Consider the following 16,741-nt stretch of genomic DNA (forward strand, 5'->3'; position numbering starts at 1 on the left):
TGCAGTATTCGGCAGAGGACGTCGCAAGATTCATCATGATCTGCAGCATGCGCCACAACCTCTCCATCATGAGCGCACAGCCCTTGCCACCAGGCATACGGCGACCAGCTGAGGAGAAGGAGGAGGAGGAAGTGGAAGTGGAAGAGGAAGCAGAAGAGGAAGAGGGGGAAGGGAGGAGGTAAACCAGACAGGCCTTTTCTGCCCGGGCTGTCCATGATCGACTCATCTGACTGCAGTACCAGTGAACCCAATCCCAATTCCCCATTCACCAATAGCCCCACAGCTTACCTTACCTCTGTTACTGACGATCAGAGCGTAATTTTGGCCACTAAGCTACAATAAAAGCCATCACACGTAAGTTACAGGGTTGTCAAAATTCCCGCACTCCCCAAGTTATGGGTCAAGGGACCCTGTTTTTGGACAAGTTATTAAAAGCAGTGTACCCAAAATGGCTTCTGTAAACCTCGTGACCAATATGGACAGGATTTTTAAAACCAGGGCCCTGCCAGCAAGCAGGCCTGGAGACGAAATGCAGGAATCCATGAGAATAGAGACTCTGTGGAGCCCAGCCAGACAAAGTAAACACAGAATACGCATTTGTTTGAATCAAATCGAATCAAGCTAGATGGGCCTATAATGGTGGCCATTAGCTTCCTGCATGTTTAATCGATAACAGCTCACAGTCGTCATCAAGGTAGAATGGGGACAATCAAGTCTCATCCATGACAATACAACCAGGACATTGGGGCCATCAAGCGCAGAATCGGCCATCTATAACCAGTTAACATAGATTGCTATAATCATATTAAACGAGCCCGCCTAAATTGGACAAAAGACTGACCTGATTTGGCGCGCAGATAAGGGCCTTCGACAGGAGTATAATTGTAGGTCCATTGGCAGCCACACTCTATTCCACCTGCGCTTGCTACCTGGCCACTGCCCGTGTCTTCCTCAAATCCATTAGGGACGCCCGGTACAGCACCAGGCAAACACAGGCAGACCAGGCCAGACAAGACAAGACGAGACAAGATGAGATGAGATGAGATGAGACGAATTGGAAGAAGATTGAAGAACGCTTCGAATAACTGGGCCTTCAATCCAGCTTACTTGCGAATATCTTCATGCAAAATTCAACTGCCACCCGAATAAGAACCATCATCCCTGCGAGGTAAAGTACCCAAGTAAAGACTTTAATCTCGGGGTACTTTACAGGGACGACGCCATTGCAGCACCCTGAGACCACATGATGATGGCAGGCCCCAGAGAGCACAAAGAGCGAACCCCAAAAAACCACAACCGGCTTAATCGACAGGTTTTCGAACTGTCAAAGGAACCCCATTGGTGAGCATGAATTCCTGGCCCCTCTTAGCTTAATCTAGTTAGGTATTATAGGTGGGATAAGGGTTAAGGGATTTTATTAATGTGCGTTGTTCCCTCGATGTGCCATGTGTTTCCCATTCCCATTTAAGTGTATTCTTTTGATAAGCCTGTAACTACATAGTGATTTTTCAGTATTTGTAATTTTTAATCCTGTTTTAATAAAGTTTACGGTTTCTTGCACCAAACCAATTGTCTACTCGTTTTCTGTATCGCCACCTGTACCTAAGTCAGGTGTCGAGAACCCAGGGGTGTGGGAGTGATTCGAACCTATTATGTCCGTGTGTGATTGAGACACGGACTGCAGGAGTTGGTTATAACAGGTCTTTACTGAGTGGAGACAACCTGGAACTACTATGCAAAAGTTACTACACAGGCTTATATACAGGGGTGGTCACTACTGGTACTGCAGTATACAGGGGCTGCAGAATATAGTTCCCTCTGCAAAGTACATACACTACAATTCCTCCCCTTTTAGCTAAACAGTACATAACATTCGATTAATAATTAAATAACATATTTACAATTACAGTTGCTAGATACATTAGTTGAAGTTAAGCAATTATAAGTTCAGTCTTTGAGGAGGCTTCCTGATTCTGTCTGGATAACGCCTCTTTGAGGTATCAGGTTCTTCTGGCAAAGTTGATTCGGGATCAAAGTCGTTGTTTGGTTCGTCTGCTTCCAATATCACCGATTCTGAGGTAGATGCAATTGGTACTTCGGTTTCATCGCCAGGTGTATCAGATCGTGGTGTGGAATTGACGTTTTCCAGTGACTCTAGAATCTGGTCAGCATGGCATCTTACAATGCTCTCTCCAACGTCCACGGTATACATTGGAGGTCCTTGTCGTGTGCAGATCGTTCCTGGCTGCCATTTCCCTGCGCGGTAGTCCCGGGCCAAAACTGGTTGACCTACCTTAAAACTCTTGGTCGGCCTTTCATTCATATTCTGAAACTGCCTGTTCTCCACATCTCTTCTGATGTTTGGCTTAACCAAATCCAAGCGGCATCGTAGTCTTCGATTGAAGAACATCATGGCTGGAGTTTGGTTGGTAACCGCATGTGTCGCATTCCGGTAGGCAAACAAGAAGTTATCCACCTTGTGTTGTAGGGGTATGTCTTCATTACACATTGCCTTGATAGCCTTCTTGAATGTTTGAACGGACCTCTCAGCCAATCCATTGGTGGCTGGATGATATGGGGCGGATGTGTAATGCTTAACACCATTGTTCTTTAAGAACCTCTGGAACTCTTCAGACACAAACTGTGGTCCATTATCGGAGCAAATCTGTTCAGGCAGCCCATTTCTGGCGAATATGGTTCGTAAGACTGTGATAGTTTTTTCTGTGGTGGTTGAGGACATTTTTATTACCTCTGGCCACTTTGAATGTGCATCCACCGCACTTAAAAACATCGAGCCCATAAATGGACCAGCAAAATCAATATGCACCCTTTGCCATGGAGATGAGGGCCACTCCCATGGATGTAGAGGGGCTTGTGGTGGGGCGTTTTGGACCTTCTGGCATCCTGTACAGCTCTTGGTCATCTCTTCGATTTCTCTATCGATTCCCGGCCACCACACAAACGCTCTGGCTAAGTTCTTCATTTTTACCCCTCCCAGATGACCCTCATGAAGCTCATTGAGCACTCTATCCTTCAATTTGGGTGGAATTACTACTCTGGATCCACACATCAAGATTCCTCTGCACACTGACAGCTGTTCTCTTCTCGGCAAGAATGCTGGCAGCAGTGGTTCGCCATGTGCTGGCCATCCCTTCACCGTTAAATCATAGACCCTGGAGAGTGTCGGGTCATTTCGCGTTTCCTTTTCTATGTTTGCATTCATCACAGGGAGACATTCGACTATGGTCGAGTTGAATATCTCCAATGGATCCACTGCAGGTGCTTCTTCCACCGTCGGCAACGGTAGGCACGACAATCCATCAGCATTCCCATGCTGTTTAGTTCCTTTGTACTCGATGTCATACTGGTGTGCCCCTAGGAAAAGGGACCACCTCTGTAGCCGTTGTGCTGTCATTATCGGTACGCCCTTCTGAGGGTTGAAAATGGAGACAAGAGGTTGATGATCAGTTAGTAGAGTAAATTTCTGACCGTGCAGGTAGTCACACACAGAATCACACAGAAACCCCACAGTGCAGATAGAGGCCATTTCGGCCCATCGAGCCTGCACCGACACGCATCCCACCCGATCCCCGTAACCCCTACGCCAACACATATCCCACCCTATCCCCGTAACCCCACGTATTTAATCCCCCTAACACTAAGGGTCAATTTATCATAGCCAATCAACCTAACCCGCACATCTTTGGACTTCTTCACCCCCCACACCAGGCTGAGGGCCTCTCTGTCAATCTGGGCGTAGTTACGCTTAGCTGAAGTTACGCTCGGCTGAAGTTAACAAGCGTGACGCAAAAGCTATCGGCCTCTCTGAACCATCAAGGAATTTATGTGACAGTACCGCTCCAATGCCGTAGGGAGACGCATCACACGCCAGTCTTATTGGTAGTGATGGGTTGTAGTGAGCCAATAATTCTCTTGAAGTGATTAGGGCCTTACTCTTCTGAAAGACCCGCTTACATTCATCGCTCCATTTCCATGCTACTCCAGTTTGTAGTAGGGCGTTCAGTGGGTGCAGAATTGTGGACAAATTCGGCAAAAACTTATGGTAGTAATTCACCAATCCGAGGAATCACCTCAGTTGCGACACATTTTCAGGCGCTGGAGCCTTAACTACCGCTTCAATTTTGTCAGGGGACTTATGTAACCCCTCTTCATCAATCACGTGGCCACAATACGATATCTGTTCCTTAAAAAAGCTCGCACTTGGGGCGATTGGCTCGTAGCCCATGTTCTCTTAGTCTAGTGATCACCTGCTCTAGGTTGGCAAGGTGTTCACTGTTATCTTCACCTGTCACTAGGATGTCGTCCAAGTAACACTGAGTCCCCGGAATCCCTTGCAGGACTTGTTCCATCGCACTTTGCCATATCGCCGGAGCTGATGCTACTCCGAATACCAGTCGATTATACTGGTAAAGACCTTTGTGAGTGTTTATCGTGAGATACTTCCTGGAGGATTCTTCAACCTCCATCTGCAAATATGCTTGTGCTAGGTCAATTTTTGTAAAACCCTTCCCTCCAGATAGTGAGGTGAAAATATCTTCTATCCTCGGAAGAGGATATTGTACTGTGTGAAGGACTGGGTTCACCATCACCTTGAAGTCCCCACAGATGCGAACCTTCCTTGGCTCCTCAGACTTATTGTTTAACATTTTCTTCATGACAGGAACGATGGGTGTCGCCCACTCGCTCCAGTCTACCTTAGATAACACGCCTGCATTCTCCAGATTCTCCAGCTCTGCCTTGACGGCTGGGCGAATTGCATATGGTACCGGTCTTGCTTTGAAAAACTTGGGAATTGCATTCTCTTCTATTTTTATCGAGGCGGTTTCGCCTTTAAGAGTTCCCAGTTCTTGTTGAAATACCTCTTTGGCGTTAGCTAAGATTGTTGATATTTAACCAGGAGTGACGTCGTCATCCTTTTTACCAGCCACCGTCAGTGCCTGAATGGAGTGCCAGTCTAAACTTATCTTTCTGACCTGTTCATGTTCCAATAACGGTGGTCCACCATCTTGCAGTATGTACAGATACAATTTCTGTATTTCCTTGCCGTTGTATTCGACAGGCACCCTTATTTTTCCTCTGGGGTATACTTTCTACCCCGTATACGTCTTCAAGACAATGGATGTCTCTTTCAAGGGTATGTGTGAGAATAGCTGCTCGTAGTCTCGTCGATTCATGATGGTCAGAGCTGATCATGTATCCAATTCCATTTTGACTTGGGACCCTGCTATCGTGAGGGTGGCCCAACTGGTTCGGTGATCCTCTTTTGCGATTACGTTGTGAAGTTTGAGACAGCTTAGTCTCTTGTTCCCGGATTCACTATCGCTCATCTGGTCTTCGGAACTACTGTCTGTCATCTTTTGTACTTTCCTGTACTGTTCCTTAGTAGCCTTTTTGTTGTCGTTAGTCTTCTTCCCAGACCTGCAAACTCGTGCAATATGTCCCATCTTTCCGCATTGCCTGCATATTTTGTCCTTGGACCAGCAGTCCTTCTGCTCATGGGTTGTTCTGCCGCAGCGATAACATTTTGCAAATCCCCGTGTCATTTCGTGGGTGCCGTATTCCTGTGGCTTTTGCTGTATTTCCGCAGCTCCCCTTGCTGCTGCTTCGTACGATACTGCCACGCTGAAAGCCTTATCTAGCATCAGCTCTTCCTCTGAGAGTAACCTCTTCTGGGTTCCTTCACTCAGGAGTCCACAGACAAATTTGTCCCGTAGGGTATCTGCCAGTCCTGCTCGGAACTGGCAGTGCTTTGATAGCTTGCGTAGTTCCGTAAGGTAATCAGCATTGCACTCATCTTTATGCTGATTTCTCCTGTGGAATTTAAATCTTTCTGCTATCAGCAGCGGTGTAGGATTTAGGTGTTCCTGTAGGATATCAACAATTTCGTTAAACCTCTTCACCTTCGGTTTGGCTGGAGTAATCAGGTTCCGCAATAGGCCGTACGTTCTTGCGCCCATTAAGTTTAGTAGTACCGATGCCTTTTTCTCAACGGCTACTTCGTTTGCCTCGCAATATACCTCGACTCTTTCCACATACGTGGTCCAGTCTTCTATTGCATTATCGAAGGCAGTGATATTGCCAGTCTTCGGCATCTTGGAAATCTAAGATGGCACCTCCCGCGCTTTGCCTTCTTCCCCGATTTAACAAAATGGCACCTCCCGCGCTTTGCCTTCTCCGTTGCTGCTAGCGCTGCTCTCCGCGGTTCCCGTAGCAAACTGCAGCTCCTCGCGGCTTTCTGCGCTTCTAATTGTTATTATTTCCCCGTTGTCGGAGCAACCCTGTGGGACACTTGCCTCCCTCTTCTCGGGTCTGTACGCTGCCTGGCTTCATAGCACCGGCCGCGCCCTGTGTACTCCACCCTCTCTCTCTCTCCTCTTCCCGACAACGCTGCTCAGCTCCGTTGAAAAGCCACCCGATCGAGCTCTAGACCGCCGCAGCCCAGGAAGGATCAGTGTACTACCTGCCACCAGCCCGATTAGCTGAAACACCATCGACAGGATAACCAAGCCCCGCTCTCGACAGCCTCTCCTGCAAAGCTTCAGCTCCGATGAATCAGAGGCGGATGCCCACGGTCGACGCCCGTTTCTTCTGTTCGTTTGATTTTTTTTTTCTTTCTTCCTTCTGGCCTCGACCTCTGATAACTTCGCTTCCGGGATGGATCCCCATGAGGTGGTGCAGACTGTAGGTAAGTTCGGATCTGCTCGTCGCCAGTATTATGTCCGTGTGTGATTGAGACACGGACTGCAGGAGTTGGTTATAACAGGTCTTTACTGAGTGGAGACAACCTGGAACTACTATGCAAAAGTTACTACACAGGCTTATATACAGGGGTGGTCACTACTGGTACTGCAGTATACAGGGGCTGCAGAATATAGTTCCTTCTGCAAAGTACATACACTACAGAACCGCTCACAGGACAGAAGCTGACTGGGCGCACACGCCACCCCCTACACACAAAACAAACATTCCAATCCTACTTTATGAATCAAGCTATTACGATATTTCATTCAAAAGTCAACTAGTCACCCTTGTGCATTCTCTTCGTGCCTGTCCTCCATGTGCCTTTGCCTATCCTAGTGCTCCTACGCAGTGCTACCTCAGTGGCTGCAGCATGGCTGGTGGAAGATTGCTGACTTTTAGTGGGGGCCCGGCTTCAGACTGCACCACGTCGGGATGAGTGGCAGCAGTCTGGGCTGGCTGGCTGACAGGCCACAGCAAGGGCACTAGCGGAGTGGCAGTGGTGGGAGGACAAATGCTGTCATCCTGAGACAAGACAGCTCCACAGTGCCACATCCACTCTCCCGGGGCAGTGCCTCAGCAATCCTAGTAATCTGCTGGAGGACAGATTGCTGAACTGCTGTAACACCCTGCAAGCCCCTTTCAACACTGCTAATCGCAACCATGATGGCAGCAAGCTGAGCTTGCACGACAGAAGTCTGAGCTTCCACTGCAGCATTCAGCCATTGGGTGGCTTCTGCTTGTGCTGCAATGGAAGCTGAGACATCGGCCAGCGGACGTGGCATGATGGTTGGGTCCACAAGTGTGCTAAGTGTGGTCATTAATTTAGAGCACTGTGGATTCTTTGTGCTAACCTCTGCACCCGATTCTCCAAATCGGGCTCCCAAATTGTTTACAATTAGTAAGAATGGAAATAACAGTGTTCACTATTTATGGCATGAGTTACAGTTTCAAATTTTGCACACTTAGGGTGATACATTTTCTTGTGTCCACTAAAGTTAGAGGAAAAGTCAGCATGAAATATAGCCATAGAAAACCTGTCAAGTTTCAGAGTTTCCTGACCACATTTCCCCAGAAGGCATTCGGGGAAAAAAAGTTGGATTTTAAAAGCATTATGTCTTCATACAAGTAAAAAAAATGGCTCTGAGATGATAACTGGTTGAGATGCTAATTAGAAAGCATTGATGTTGTTTCACCATAGACTGTAAACGCTGAGCAATTCATTAGAATACTTTTGCAGGAACTCCAACTTCAAATTTATATATATTTTATAATTGTACCTATTCAGACAGACAGTCTAAATTTGCATTGAATTAGTTAACTATAGTGATCTGAACACTGGGAACAAACAGCAGGCAGAACAGCACTGTCAATGCTCCGGAATTTGTGGTGCTGATGATGGCAAACTGGCAGCGTTCGCTGTCATTCCGCATTTTAAACTGACCGCAACTTCAGGAGTTAGCACATGTGCAGTCTCATGTGGAAATTCTGAAGTTGTAGTCTGTCAGTCACTGCTCCTTCAAAGGTTATGGCCCTGAAATACTCATTTTAATTTTGTGCAGTGTCAAATGTATCCAGTTTAATAAAAATTTCGATTTTTAAGAAACTTAAAAAAAAATTAATTTATTAAAAAAGTTTGTTCATATTTATTTCAGGTTTGCCTTTTCCCCATGTGACAGCCCCAATCTTTGTTTTGCTTTCTCTAACATTTTTTAAAAGTTAGAATTTTAAGAGCTTACCCACTTCCTTGTTTGCTGTCTGTGAGAATTCTGTGTTTTGATTGGCTGCTCAGACAGCTTGTTGATGTCACAGCAGCTCACACTATGGGATCCCCACTATACTCTATTGATTTGAATTATGCGTCAGAAAACCCGAACTTCTTGACATAGATATCTTTATGTGAAGCTTACTTTGGGGCCAACGGCGAACGTCTTTGCTTCACCACTGACCGCATATTCCAGGCCTGTTCCATGTTCCACAAGAAACTGCATGGAAAATCAACACATTACCGACACCTCATCTAGTTGGACATTTTAAATGTGTATGATTTTGGATTCAAGATTAACAACAACCCTTAATCATAAGCAAGGATTTCAAAAATCTCCCTTTCATGCACCTTTTCTTGCCCTTAGATATGCACTAACCTGAAGTGATAATGAAGTGTAACTGTGTGCATGATATTCATTTTGTAAAAGTACAATAGGCAGGAGCAGACAATTAAAGACTAAAGCTACCAATTAAACAAATAGGCATGATATAATGCCTGGATGAGTGCAGCACCAACAACACTCAAGAAGCTCGACACCATCCAGGACAAAGCAGCCTGCTTGATTGGCACCCCATCTACCACCTTAAACATTCACTCCCTCCACCACCGGCGTACCGTGGCTGCAGTGCATACCATCTACAAGATGCACTGCAGCAACTGGCCAAGGCTTCTTCAGCAGCACCCCCGAAACCCGCGACCTCTTCCACCTAGAAGGACAAGGGCAGCAGACGCATGGGAACACGCCACCTCCAAGTTCCCCTCCAAGTCACACACCATCCTGAATTAAAAGTATATCGCCGATCCTTCATCGTCGCTGGGTCAAAATCCTGGAACTCCCTACCTAACAGCACTGTGGGAGTACCATCACCACACAGACTGCAGCGGTTCAAGAAGGCGGCTCACCACTACCTTCTCAAGAGCATCTAGGGATGGGCATTAAATGCTGGCCTTGCCAGCGACGCCCTGATCCCATAAACGAATTAAAAAAAAATATATAGTAAATTAATTGGCACCATGGTAACAATTGACAATACACAGGAGCTTACAGTAAAACATGCTGAACAAGTGGTCTACTGTTACTACTTTTATTAAATGCCAGAAAAAGCAGGGACCATTTTAAGTATCTTTGTTATCATATAAGACTGTTATGAATCTAAGACGTTCACAGATAAATATCTCCTGTTTCCTCTCTGAGGATAGAAAAATAGTGAACTTTTAAATAAAAATCAAGCTTACCAGCTACAATCCCCTGTGAATGTGTTCCATAAGGATCTCAGCGCACACACTGGCATGGTTTGCAGTTAGATCTTGCAGACTTTTCATGCCTGTAAAATAACAAGAGCTTTTATGACTTTATTTTTCTTTTGATGGATTTTGGACTTTTCAATTTTGGACTTTTTGGCACCTGCTTTTTTAAGGACGACCAACTAAGGCCTAAAGGCCCTGATTTTGCTGGAGCTGTCAGGTGGGTTTTCAGGCGTGCGGGGGTTGAAAATCGCAGAAATAGGGGGTCGCGACCACCCCCCCGCCTGATTCCCCACCCCGTCCGACTTTCGCCCCGGTGTTTCAGCGCGACCCGAATCAGTCCCGCCCGCAGCAGGCGGGACTGATCGTCGGGAGCCTAATCAGCAATAATTGGCATCTGTAATCCAATTTTAAGGGGCCCTTGCAATTTTCAGCCTTTCCCCATGAAAACCACACCTGGTGGGAACACTGCTGATGAAACCTGGTGTGAACAATGTCGGCTTGCTCACTTTCAGCTGCAGGTCAATCAGGAATGAAGAGATTTAATCAGACAGCATTTGTAGGCTGCAGGACCTTGTTGCTCCAGGCTTGGGGCAACTTGTTCAATGCTTAGGCACAGCTGTGGAAGGTTGGAGTCTCACATTCTTCTCCAGTGTGAGCTCCTGGGAAGCCCCTCTCACCACCCTCACTCAGCGATTCCTCAACGGAGGCATCTGCCAGAAGCATGGGAGGCCTTTTGTTCCTTCCCTTCTTGGCATTAGAGGATCTCCAACAGCAGAGGAGGCTGGAGCAGATCCAGCAACAACAGCAGCACCAGCAGCAGCAACAGCAGCACCAGCAGGAGCGACAGGCTGCGGCTCAACCACCTGCGACAGCACAGGCCAGAAGGGGCCAGCGCATGGAAGGCCATTGGCGCAGGAGATACCCCCAAACAGGGTCTACAGACACAGGGTGAGCTACCTCAACATGACTGAGCAGCAGCGCCAAAGGCAGATCCGACTTTCGCGAGAGGTCGTGACTGACATCTGCGCAATGCTACAGCAAGACCTGGAGCCCAGAGCACCAGGTCAACACTCTTTACCAGTGGCCATCAAAGTCACCACCGCACTCAACTTTTATGCCTCAGGCTCCTTCCAGAGATCAGCAGCAGACATCAGCGGCATCTCCCAGGTGGCTGCACACACTTGCATCAAACAGGTCACTGATGCACTCTTTGCCCTCGCGCACAATCACATCTATTTCACCAGGGATCGCGCAAGTGTGACGGCACGAGCACTTGGATTAGCTCAGCTGCCAGACTTTCCAAGGGTGCAGGGCGTCATTGACTGCACACATGTGGCCCTTAGGGCACCCCATCGCAATCCAGGAGTTTTTGTCAACCGCAAGGGCTTCCACTCCCTTAACGTTCAGCTGGTGTGTGACCACAAGAAGGTGATTTTGCATGTTTGTGCCAAGTACCCTGGCAGCTGCCATGACTCCCTCATACTGTCTTTTGCCCTGCCAGTACACTTTACACCTAATCCCAACCTATTGCCATCTCGTCTAGCTTCTAATCTCTTTTACTTCTTTTGTTTCTTTTATTCTTTTGTCCGATCGCAGCCCTGCCTCCGATCTAGTTTCTTTTCTTTCCAGTTTTGAAGAAGGGTCCAACCCGAAACGTCAACTCAAATTTCTCTCCACGGATGTTGCCTGACCTGCTGAGTTTTTCCAGCATTTTCTGTTGTTATTCCCTCATACTGCGCCAGTCTACTGTGCCTCCGCTATTCAGTCCGCTAAACGAACTTCAGGGATGGCTACTTGGAGACAAGGGATATCCCCTGCGGACTTGACTAATGACGCCGTTGAGGAGACCAGCCAACGAAGCTGAGGAGCGTTACAACTCCAGCCATATTTCCACCAGATGCATTATCGAGCAAGCCATCAGATTGCGAAAGATGCGCTTCAGATGCCTCGATAGGTCAGGTGGAGCCCTACAGTACTCAGCAGCCAGGGTCTCCAAAATCGTTGTGGTATGCTGTGTGCTTCACAACATGGCACAGCGTCGTGGCTTGCCGATTCCGCAGGACTAAGAGGCTCCTCACAGAGCCACCTCGGATGAGGATGATGCTGAGGATGATGCTGAGGAGGAGGAGGAGGAGGAGGAGGACAGAAACGAGCATCCTGCAGAGGCCCGTCGACCAGCGGCACCAGTGCGCGATAACATTGCTGGGCGGAATGCAAGGAACGCACTCATCCTGGCCAGATTTGCATAGCTTGGTACATCAAACACTGTAGCCTCGCTGCTACTTAACTGACCATGGAGAGTGGCCCATGCCTGCGCATTTCTACCTATTTGGCCAGCTTGCTGACATCTGCAATTAATCCTAAGGCCTCAATGTGAAATCCCCATTCGCCAAATGACAGACGCCACAACTGCAGCAGTTGCCACCAGATTTTTTATGTACAAGAAACTGATGGCATTAAAACAATATACAAGCCTTTTCACCCAAGTGACTACCCTTGTGATTAGTGGTGCTTTATTTTTCTCTTACGCGTGCTCCTAGTAGTGGTACCTCGGTGGCTTCAGCAGATGTGGAGGCACCTTGCTCACTTTCCTGTGGCGGGCGTCCTCTGGGGTGGCGAGCCTGTGAGGGCTCGCCAGCAGTCTACTGCTCCTGCGGCTGTGCAGGGGATGAGACTCCTATCTCACTTGGGTGTGGACTCCGGCGGGGCTCTGACTGAGGGCTCTGAAGTGGCATGGAAGTGTGAGCGCGTGGAAAGAAGCCCCCACTTCCTTGAGGTGTGCCAACAACCTCCCTCACATGGGTCAGCTCCCCCTCAGCACCTGCAAGTGGCTGGAGAGTACCTTGCTGCACATCAGGGGGGCCATGGGAACCTGTCTCTGCACTGGAAGTCCTGCTCAGAGGGACTTCCATGAAGGTCTGGTTTCGGTGCTCAATAGATGACCATCGCTCCTCAAGAGATGCCATTCTATTCTGAGCACTCACCATGTTTTCGATACCTTGGCGACTAAGCTCCTCCATGGTGGTAGCCCTCCTCTCCTCGGCCGTAGCCCTCCTCTCTGCGGCCACAGCCCTCCTCTCCTCGGCCGCAGCCCTCCTCTCCTCGGCTGCAGCCCTCCTTTCCTCGGCGGTAGCCAGCCTTACCACGGAGGTAGCCATCCTTTCCGTGGTGATGTTTTCATGCGCCAATGACTCCAATAAGGCTCCGCTGATGCTCGCCATGGACTCCTCCATTCGCTCCACACTCGCAGTGACCCTGGAGACAAAACCTGCCAGAGAATCCTGCATCTGTGCATGGAGATCCATCACCTCCTCTCTTGCGGATCGACCCAGAGGCATAGGGTCGACATGCAGCTGAGCTGAGCTGGCAGAGGCCTGCGCCCTCCGACGAGGACTCTTCACTGATGTCCCTGTCTCCACAATCTGCTGATGCTCACTTCTGAGCTGTGAAACACCAGGTGACAACACTACTCTATGTCCTGAAGGCCCCCCCGAGGTGTGAGTGTCTGCGCTGGTGCTGGGAGCGCTTACTTCTGCTGACGCTGCGCCCTCAGAGGCTGGAGCTTCCTCTGAGGCGTTTGGCTGCAAAACCTCTTCCTCCTCGGCAGTGGGGACAGGGGCTCCGGATGGTCCTTTGGGGGAGTAAAGGAAAGAGTTAGAGATCTGATGCCAAGGCTACTTGCACATTGGATTTGGCAGATTCTCATAAGTCCAAATGATGTAACTTCAGAATGATATCAGCGACTCATGCTATGTCAATGAGAGAGATGGGAAACTATTCAGTCACCAGCTTGCAGGCTTGCTCCTGTCTCTCCTGCCCCAGCTTCCGCAGCCACGTCAGCCCCAGCAATCTCCATCACTGCTTCCTCCCAGGGGGTCAGGTGGGCGATTGAGGGTGGCCCTCCTCCAGTCCTCACTCGTTCTGTCCTATTGTGAGCTCTCTTTTCCTGCAATGAGGGAGAAAAGTGGAGTTTGAGTGAGAGTGCAGGAGTGAGTGTAGAGATTGCATAGCATAGATACTTAGAAGTAGACAAAGATGGTGTGAGGCTGCAAGACCAAGAGCCCTCCCTGTGTGTTGTCAGTTGTGTTCCAAGCATCAGAGTGAGAGGCAGTGTGAGGGCTGCATGGTGGAATATGTTGAATCCGTGATTCTTAAAGTATGATGTTTTCCAATAACTACACGGAGGCTGTAACTTAACAATCAACAGGTGTTTACTGGAGGAGGGTAGTCTAAAGACTGACAGTACAGAGGCATGCTCAAGGCTTATATACAGGTGTGGTCACTGCCGGTACTACAGTATACAGGAGCTGTAAAAGTAGTTCTCTCTTAAAGGTACATACACTACAATTCCTCCCCTTTTAGATTAGCAGTACCCATAACGTTCAAGTAACAATTAACACTTTAACATGCATATTAAACTGAAATAGTTTATTTAAAGATTCAGTCTTTGGGGTGGCTTCCTGATCCTTTCTGGATAGCGCCTTTCCTGAGGTTCTTGTTCTTGATGCGGAGGCGATTCTGGCCCCTTTTCGTCAGTTATTTCATCAGTTTCCACTGCTACTGTTTCTGAGGTAGATGCTACCAGTATGTCGGGTTCATCCCCAGGGACGCGAGACATGGGGTTGACTCGTTCCTGTGACGCTAAGATCTGGTCGACGTGGCGTCTGACAATGTTCTCCCCGACATCCACTGTGTACATTAATGGCCCCTGCCGTGTGCATATCGTTCCGGGTTGCCATTTCTCTGTTCGGTAGTCATGGGCCAAGACTGGTTGTCCTACATTGAAGCTCCTTGTCGGCTTCTCATTGATGTGCTGGAATTGTTGATCCTCAACATTTCTTCGCACATTTGGTCTGAGCAAATCCAGACGAGACCTCAACCTTCGGTTAAAGAACATCATGGCCGGGGTCTGGTTGGTAACTGCATGTGTCGCATTTCTGTAGGCTAACAGGAAATTGTCCACCTTATGCTGTTGTGGAATTTCATCATCGCACATGGCCTTTATCGCCTTTTTAAAGGTTTGTACGAACCTCTCAGCCAATCCATTTGTGGCTGGATGATACGGGGCGGATGTGTAATGCCTTACCCCATTCCTTCTCATAAATTTCCGAAACTCTTCGGACACAAACTGTGGTCCATTATCAGAGCAAATCTGCTGTGGCAAGCCATTCCTGGCAAATATGGTCCGTAGGACTGCAATCGTTTTCTCTGTAGTTGTTGAGGACATTTTTATCACCTCAGGCCATTTCGAGTGAGCATCTATTGCTATTAAGAACATTGAGTCCATGAATGGACCAGCAAAATCAATATGCACCCGTTGCCATGGAGAGGAGGGCCACTCCCATGGGTGTAGAGGGGCATGTGGTGGTGCATTTTGGACCTTCTGGCATCCTGAGCAGCTCTTGGTTAGGTCCTCGATTTGTTGATCGATCCCCGGCCACCACACATAAGCCCTAGCAAGGCTTTTCATTTTCACCCCTCCCAGATGACCTTCGTGAAGCTCATTGAGTGCTCTCTCCCTTAACTTGGGTGGAATTACCACTCGGGATCCACACATCACTGTCCCCTGACATACTGACAGCTGTTCTCTTCTGGATGAGAATGCTGGCAACAGTGAGTCGCCATGTGTTGGCCATCCCCTCACCGTCAAATCATATACCCGAGACAGTGTCAGATCATTGCAGGTCTCCTTCTCTATATCCGCGTTAGTTACTGGCAATCGTTCAATTATTGACGAATAAAATATCTCGATAGGGTCCACTGCTGGTGCTTCCTCCACAGCAGGCAGTGGCAGGTGTGATAGCCCATCAGCGTTTCCATGCTGTTTCGTGCCTTTATATTCTACTTCATATTCGTTCGCCCCTAGACAAAGGGACCATCTTTGTAACCGTTGTGCTGTCATCACCGGAACGCCCTTCTTTGGATTGAAGATGGAGACAAGTGGTTGGTGGTCAGTCAGCAAGGTGAACTTCTGCCCATGCAGATAGTTGTTGAATTTTTTTACTCCCCATACTAGGCTGAGGGCCTCCCTGTCAATCTGGGCGTAGTTGCGCTCGGCTGAAGTTAGTGACTGAGACGCAAAGGCTACTGGCCTCTCCAACCCGTCTGGGAATTTGTGCGACAGCACCGCTCCAATACCATAGGGTGATGCATCACATGCCAACCGAATTGGTAGTGCTGGGTTGAAATGGGCCAACACCTCTTTTGATGTGATCAATTCTTTGCACTTCTGGAAAGCTCGTTTACATTCGTCATTCCACTTCCATGGTACCCCCGTTTGCAGTAGGGTGTTCAGTGGGTATAGTACTGTAGACAAATTTGGTAAGAACTTATGGTAGTAGTTTACCAGCCCGAGGAACGACCTCAGTTGTGTCACATTTTCCGGTGCTGGAGCCTTGACTACTGCCTCAATCTTTTCAGGGGAATTATGTAACCCCTCTTCATCAATAACGTGGCCACAATACGAGATCTGCTTCTGGAAAAACTCGCACTTGTGGCGATTAGCTTGTACCCCATATTCATTTAATCTAGTGAGCAACTTCTCCAGGTTGGCGAGGTGATCACTGTCATTTTCGCCCGGGACCAGGATGTCGTCCAAATAACACTGGGTCCCTGGAATCCCTTGCAGGACTTGATCCATTGCCCTTTGCCAAATATGCCGGAGCCGATGCTACCCCGAACACCAGCCGGTTGTATTGGTAGAGACCTTTATGAGTGTTGATCGTGAGGTATTGTTTCGAGGCTTCTTCTACCTCCATTTGCAAGTACGCCTGGGCCAGATCAATTTTGGTGAAGCGTTTACCTCCAGATAGCGAGGCGAAAATATCCTCAATTCTTGGAAGCGGATATTGTACCGTGTGAAGGACTGGGCTCACTGTCACTTTAAAATCCCCACAGATGCAGACCTTCTTTGGTTCCCCAGGCGTATTACTCAACGACCTCTTCATTACAGGAACGATGGGTGTA

The sequence above is a fragment of the Somniosus microcephalus genome, chromosome 1 (genome assembly GCF_052327205.1).
Source record: "Somniosus microcephalus isolate GS21.2 chromosome 1, FLI_Smic_1.0, whole genome shotgun sequence".
In the NCBI taxonomy this organism is placed as follows: domain Eukaryota; kingdom Metazoa; phylum Chordata; class Chondrichthyes; order Squaliformes; family Somniosidae; genus Somniosus; species Somniosus microcephalus.